This window comes from Theobroma umbraticum, unplaced genomic scaffold (assembly GCF_002168275.2).
Source record: "Theobroma umbraticum cultivar Fairchild unplaced genomic scaffold, ASM216827v3 scaffold_239.1, whole genome shotgun sequence".
Taxonomy (NCBI): domain Eukaryota; kingdom Viridiplantae; phylum Streptophyta; class Magnoliopsida; order Malvales; family Malvaceae; genus Theobroma; species Theobroma umbraticum.
Genome location: NW_018397273.1, coordinates 1,824,990 through 1,833,032, shown reverse-complemented (window position 1 = coordinate 1,833,032; position 8,043 = coordinate 1,824,990). Strand labels below are relative to the sequence as shown.

Sequence of the window (8,043 nt, the reverse complement as noted above, 5' to 3'; positions counted from 1 at the left end):
ACAATATATGATACACTTATGTGTATGAAATTGATTATGTGACAATACATGTATGGTTGATGTGTGAAAGGCTTACTTAGGGTTAGTGGGTTATTATTACTTTATCCTTGCAATGGTCATGGCTCGAGATTGGGATGTGACACTAAAAGGCTAAGAACCCTAGGGTTCTTTTTGCCAATTGTTACACCTTTGGTCCAAAGATGGATTTGAAGTGTGCCCTTGTTCCCATTGTTGATGATTGGCTAAACTCGTAATGATTCTTACAGAATAACTAAGCTTATGATAGACCATTGGATCCTTTGGAGGAATAAATTTGGAATTAACTTTCCCACATTTTGATAAGTTAAGAACTATCTCTGTGGTTGACTGTTGACTAAATGTGTTTGCATACTTTCAAGTTGTTAGAAATCTAGAAAAATTTGAAAATTGTTCATGTCAGTTACTTTTATTACAAATAAAAGCTTAAAGTAAAACTACCAAGAGGAGGGGTGAATTGGTTATTAAATAAAAATTTCTCTTTTTTTGAAAATCAACTAAAATATGAAAGGCTAAAACAGTGAAACAAAGTATAAACGGAATGTGTAAAAAGCAGAAAAATAACAACTACTCAGTAGAATTTTTATAGAGGTTTGGCTTTCCAATGCTTATGTCCTTTTCTGTTCTTGATTTTGAAAATGCAAGTATACGTATCGAACAATTAATATAGATAGTAAGTCTAGATTATCATTCCCACAAGGATTTATTTCTAAAGCTTCACTAAGTACTAAAATTATAGAACAAATTAATCTTATGTAAGTAATCCAAAAATTAAAGAAAAACTAATTAAAACAAAATTAAAATAAACACTAAATTAATCAACAAAAATTAAATATATTGATAAAGCAATAGACTAAAAACCTAGGCTTATGGGTTCATTAACACTTCATCTGATACCAACATCTCTTATTATTTACATTCATGAGTGGTTTTACTAATCTAGAATCCAAAGCTATGTACAAGTCTCCGTTGCGATGCTTGTACAAATACCTAACTTAATTAGTTCACTATATGTCTATAGGAATCAATTAAATTAAGGTCATTAAGCTATTGTTCTAATTTGGCTTTGTATGGCAAGTGGCGTATGTCTACTCGAATCGCGAATCAGATCACCCAAGTGATGTGAACATACACTATTCAAACCTTAGTCCAATCTAAAATCTCTCTGTCGAGTCTTAACATAAATCAATTAATTGTTGGCCAAACAATCAAAAGCATTAAAAACATATTTGAATAAGCAAAACTATACACATTCATAGTAAATAAAAGAGAAACAAATATTCAGATTACAAGTTGAAATCCACCACAACCCTAAAAAGATAATTTAGATCATAATAACAAATAAAAACAACATCCAAAGAAATTTAGCCATGACTCCAAGTCAAAGAAAATAAAAGAAACACAAAACAAAGAATGAAACTAAGTGTTGAAGCTCTGCAATCTCAATTCTCTCTCAAATTCTCTTTTTTTCTTGCTTTGTTCTTAACTCCAAATCTCTAGAATAATTGCTTTCTACCTCCCTCTTAAAACCTCTAAAAGAGGTCCCTTAAATAGGCTCCAAGTAACATAATTTCCAAAATCTTGTCAAATTTTTATTTTTGGAAAATCATCCAGTAAAGAGGCTTTGATTTCTAGGCATTGTAGCGGTAAATTTTTGCCTTGGGAGTGCTGTGATGCTGGGCTCTTGAGTTTTTGTATGATGCACCCTCAATGCGTAGTGCCGCAATCATAGTCCACTACTATTGCAATGGTCTCACTTCACCGCCATGACCATGAGTCTCTGGCACCACAACGTGCCAACCATGTTGCTTTAGTGCAGAACTGCCACTATCCACCAACATTGAACATGATTTTTTCCTTGCTTCAGTCCAAAATGGGTCAAGTGGCAACATAGAATTGTAGCCCATTCTCTTAAATTGCCAATGGCTTATGAATCACATCAATTGAACTTTTGGAGTGAAAGATATTCACCAAATACCAAATCATGTTTAGTCCATGCATACTACTATAGTACTACGAGTTAGACAAATATTTTGACCATGATTTGATTAGAACTGGGTGAAGTGTAAACATAAAAGTTATATCCCTTCCTCTTAGAGTTCCAGTGGTCAAAGAATCACCTCATTTTAAATTCTGTAGTGAGATATACAGTCAAAATATTGCAACATATATGAATAAAGCCATCACCAAATTTGCACATATTTTTATCAAATGAGCCTTTTCATCAAACTTAGTACAAAAACAATAAGAGGAATCAGTAATAACTACTTTTAAAATAATTTGAAACAAAATAACATAAAATTAAATTCAAATAACTTAAATTAACCACTCAACATGTAATCAAACTTAAACTAGAAAACATTTAAAATGCTACAATCCTAACCTAAAATCGCAAAGATCTAGCTACTTAAGCCCTCAAAATGTGTCAAAATAACTCTACGTAATAGAGTTATCACACCCCCACACTTAAGGTTTGCTAATCCTTGAGTAAAACATAGAACAACATGCAATAACTTAAACATGAAAACATTTTACTAGAATTCAATTGCACCATTTCATTAATCACCGTTAATATCCTAAAATTAATCCATATTCATAACTATGGGAAACATACAAATATTATTCAAGTTCACGTTTCAAGCCAAATGCAAGCTGATCGTTAAGTGAATTTTCGTGTATGTGTGCAATTTTTTGCCTAGAAAATTGTACAATTTCTATAAGTTTACATTCATACAAAATTCAGAATAGTAATTAAATTTCACTAGTTTGCTCTTCATCTCTCTTTGCATTAATTAGACTAACACTAAATTAAGGATCAATAGGACTTAAATTAGCTAGTAATGTATGACTAGGGTCAAGGTGAGATATGGGATAATGAATAGCTCAAAGCATCCTAAGCACATAGTCAAACTAGGACTTATTCAAAGCTTTATTTTCCTTCACCTAGTATCCCTCCTTTTTCATCAACCTTTTTCTTTTGTTCCACACATCATTCTTTCTATCCATTTTTCTTTTTTCTCAATTTCACACCCCAAACTTATTTCTTTTATTGGGTAGTGAGATGAATACAATCATATTTTTGAACTTTTCTTCATTTATCATATTTACCATCTGTTTCACCATTTAGCTCATAGCTTCCAAAATTGACTTATGCATGTAGGAATGAGGGATGCAAAAATTGTTGGAAATATCTATGTAAAGATCTAAGCAGAAAATTAATTATTCAAACAAAGAAAAGATGTCATTAGGCTTAAAAGGAAAAACTACTGATAATTTATGTAAAGGCTAAAAGGCTTAATCACTCAAAAAATTGCCTAAACCATCTTCTTAACTAAGTATAGTGTAGGATTTCATCGCGAGAGAGAATTAAACAAATTCTAGAACTCAATACATAATTCAAAAATTCACATTCACATAAACCTTCTCTAAATTCATACAATGAATCTAAATAAAAGACATAGTGCTCAAATTTTAGAAATCTGTTCTTAACAATGAAGCTTAGCATAAGAATATACATAATACTCAAACAGTATCCACATGTTTCAAAGAATCAAAATCAGAATATAACTAGGTTCTCATCATTGAATGGGTAAATTAAAAAAAAATCAACGCAATTAAACCTAGTTCAAATGGTAATGCATATGCATTAAAAAAAATTAATGAAAATAAACTAACCTAATCTATCACAAAAACTAATAACAATAAAACCCTCCCCCAAACTTAAATTGCACATTGTCCTCAATGTGGAAAGCTAAGAAGAAAAAGGAAAAGAAACTCCCTATCAATGGTGATAGTGCGTTGAAAGCTATAATTTTTTTCCTCCTTATCTTCATGTTTTCTAAACCCGCAAACTCAAAAAACAAGTGAGGGAGATATTATAAGTACTTATTTAAATAGAAAAACAAAACTAACAAAAAAACAGCTAAATTGAAAAGATATGGCTTGGGTTGCCTTCTAAGAAATGTTTTTTCATAATCACTAGCTTAACTATGATACCCTTTTTTATTGTCAACTAAAGTACTTGAGGATGTTTGGTGATCCAATTCACCTCCCTAGTAATGCTGGAGACGTTGCCCGTTTACTCGGAATGTTTCAATAGCTTCACTACAAATATCAACTGCACCACACTAATAAACATTAACCACCTTATACGGACCTAAAGAATTTGAATTTTGTTTCCATGGAAGGAGCTTGACTGATTTGGTCAGTAACACTTGTTGTCCAACCTCAAAATCAAGATTAACTGAGGGTGGTGAATCATGCTCATCATAACACTATTTAGTTTTGAGCTGTGGTGGCGGTGGCTTTAATTCAGTAATTGATACTTACTTACTTACAGGGTGTGGAGTAGAATTTCCTTCATCTTTATCAGCTAAATCCACTCTATAGCAATGAGTTGTGGTTGAAGGACTTTTAGTTACATTCAAAATAGTAAATTCAACTATCTCCTCTCCAACTCTGAAAGTTATTCTACCTTCCATTACATTTATTAGTGTGCTTGCAGTGCCTATGAATGGACGTCTTCATATGATTGGAACCTTTTGATCCTTCTCATCTCAAGTACTATGAAGTTTACTAGAACGAACAATTTCCCAACTTTAAGCAAGACATCATTTATCACCCCACAAGGGTGCCTCATCATTTTGTCAACTAGTTGCAAAGTGACTGCAGTGAGTTGAATCTCGTTCAATCCAATTCTCCTAGCAATAGATAAAGGCATAATTGAGACACCAACACCTCAATCACACAAAACTTTTGAAAAATTAAAATTACAAATTAAGCAAGAGATAAAAAAACTCCTTAGGTCCTTAAGCTTCAATGGAAGCTTGTTCTAAATCATAGCACCACACTCCTTAATGAGTGTAATCATCTCAAAATCCACTAGTTTCCTCTTCTTTATCAATATGTCCTTCAAGAACTTCACATATGATGGCATTTGCTTTAAAACTTCTGCAAAAGGAACATTGATGTGAAGCTTTTTGAATACCTCAAGAATTTTTTGAAGTGCTTATCAAGCTTTTGTTTATGAAGGAGCTTAGGAAAAGGTGGTGGTTGTAGAGTTGTCTTTGCTCCCTTCTTTTGAATTTGCTTGTAAGTTGTCTCAATCACTGTTTCATTCTCAATAGGTTTATCCCAAGGAGTTCCTTGCCATAGACTGTTGTCAACCTCTTTTCTGCTCCTCAAGGTGATTGACATAACTTGTTCCTTACCATCTCTCTTGGGATTCACCTTTGTATTGCTAGACAATATTCCTTGAGGTTAGTTGTTTAATAAATTTGCAAGTTGACTGACCTGAGTTCTCAAGGTTTTGAGTTGATGCTACTTGACTATGAATGAGAGCTATTTGACTTTGTATAATGCTATCATTCTGTGTCATGTACCACCTTAGCATATCTTCCATAACTAGTTTCTTTTCTGAAATAGATGCGTCAACTTGCTGGTGAAGTCCTAGAGATGCATTTGTCCTTGGAGTTAAGGACGAACCTTGATTATTATCCCAAGAAAAATTAGGATGATTCCTCCACCCTAGGTTATAAGTGTTGGAGCAGCAGTTATTCTACTATCTATTGCCCATAAATTGCACTATCTTTGTTGAACATGCACATTGATGGCTTACATGATTATCTCCACATTACTCACAAGCTACAAAGGAACTTTGCATACTATCAATCCCAAAAGATTCAAGAGTTTTAGTTAGAATAGCTACTTAAGTAGATAATGATGAAAAACCATTTACATCATGAATTCTAACTACTCTTCTATGCATTGCTTGCTCTTTTGGCCACTAGTATTTGTTTATAGCCATCTCTTCTAACAAATCGTATGCCTCATTAATTGATTTAGCCATTAAATCTCCTTTTGCAACGACATCAATGGTAGTTTGAACCTACCCACTCAGACCATTATAGAAAGTTTGCACTTGAAGCCATTTTGGAAGACCATGATGAGGACAATGTCGAAGTAATTCTTTGTAGCTTTCCCATGCATCATACAATGATTCAGAATCTTGTTGCATAAATAATGTGATATCATTCCTCATTTTTGCTATCTTAGTTAGAGGAAAGAACTTAACAAGGAACTTCTAAGTAAGATCATCCCATGATGCTATTGAGCCGGTAGGGATCGCATTCAACAATGCTTTAGCGTTATCCCTCAATGAGAAAGAAAAAAAGCCTTAAATGAATTGCATCATCTGTGACACTATTATGCTTGAAAGTGTCACAAATCTCTAAGAAGTTTGCTATATGGCCATTGGGATCATCATTTGGAAGGCCCTCAAACTAAACCAAAGTTTAAATCATGGTGATGATAGCTATCTTGATTTGAAAATTGTTTGCTTGAATAGCTGGCCTTCAAATGCTCGATGGAATTCCTTGTACCAAAAGAAAAGCATAATTCCTTAAGCAACAGTTGTTAGATACTACACACTCTTGGATTTGCTGTTCACCCTGTTGATCAGTCATTGTATTTACTAGAGCACACTTTATTGATTCCCTCGTCAAAGTCTGCAAAATGTTCTCTCAATTTCTAGATCACAAGGGATAGTCTCCAAGTTGTTTGCTCTTCTCAAACAACAACTGAACACGATTGCAAAACAAAAATAAACTTAAGTTAAGACTAATATGTAAAATTTTAATATTAGTAAATAACAAAGAAAACACAATCCCCAACAACAGCGCCAAAAACTTTTTGTTGATTTTGAACACGCAAGTATACGTATCGGACAAGTAATATAGACAGTAAGTCCAGATTATCGTTCCCACAAGAATTTGTTTCTAAAGCTTCACTAAGTACTAAAATTATAGAGAAATTAATCTTAGTTAAGTAATATGAAAATGGAAAAAAGACTAATTAAAATAAATAATAAAGTAGTCAACAAAAATTAAATATATTGACAAAGCAATAGACTAAAGACCTAAGATTATGGGTTTATTCAACACTTCATCTGATATCAACTTCTCTTATTATTTACATACATTAGTGGTTTTATTAACCTAGAATCCAAAGCTATGTACAAGTCTCCATTGAGGTGCTTGTACAAATGCCTAACTTAATTAGTTCATTGTATGTCTATAGGAATCAATTAAATTAAGTTCATTAGCTAGTGTTATAATTTGGCTATGCATGGCAATTGGCATTTGTCTACCCAAATCATGAATCAGATCATCTAAGTGACGTGAGCATATATTATTCAAACCTTAGTCCAATCTAAAATCTCTTTGTCGAGTCTATACACAAATCAATTAATTATTGGCCAGACAATCAAAAGCATTAAAAACATATTTGAATAAACAAAACTATACCCATTCATAGTAAATAAAAGAGAAACAAATATTGAGATTACATGTAGAAATCCACCACAATCCTAGAAAGATAATGTAGCTCATAATAACTAATAAAAACAATATCCAAAGAAATTATCCATGAATCCAAGTCCAAGAAAATAATAAAAAACCACAAAAGTAGAGAAAGAAATTAAGTGTTGAAGCTTTACAATCTCAATTCTCTCCCAAATTCTATTGTTTTCTTGCTTTGTTCTTGGCTGCAAATCTCTAGAATAGTTGCTTGTTGCTTTTCCCCTAAAACCTCAAAAAAAGGTCCTTTCAATGGGTTTCAAATAACATAATTTCCAAAATCTCGTCAAATTTTTATTTTTAGAAAATCGTTCAATGCCATGGCCTTGATTTCTTGGCGCCGCAAGGTTGAACTTTTGCCTTCGGAGAGCCGTGATATTGGGCTCTCGAGTTTTTGTATGATGCACCCTTGATGTTCAGCACCACAACCTTAGTTCACTACTGCTGTAGTAGTCACACTTCAACGCCACGACCATGAGTCTCTGGCATTGCAGCGCTTCAGCCATGCTGCTTCAATGCAAAATTGCATCTGTTTACCAAATTTGAACATTATTTTCACCTTGATTTAGCCCAAAATGGACCAAGTGGTAAACATGAAAGTTGTAGTGCATTTTTTAAATGTACAATGACTTGGAAATCATGTCAATTAGAC

At 32.9% G+C, this 8,043-nt stretch overlaps 1 non-coding gene across 1 annotated transcript; it reads left to right on the top strand.

Moving 5' to 3' along the window:
• The first annotated feature begins 5,972 nt into the window (after positions 1 to 5,972).
• LOC149526439 (small nucleolar RNA R71) lies at positions 5,973 to 6,079 on the top strand. The gene has a single exon (XR_016351996.1). It is a non-coding gene; the product is annotated as a small nucleolar RNA R71 (small nucleolar RNA).
• The last annotated feature ends 1,964 nt before the right edge of the window (positions 6,080 to 8,043 follow it).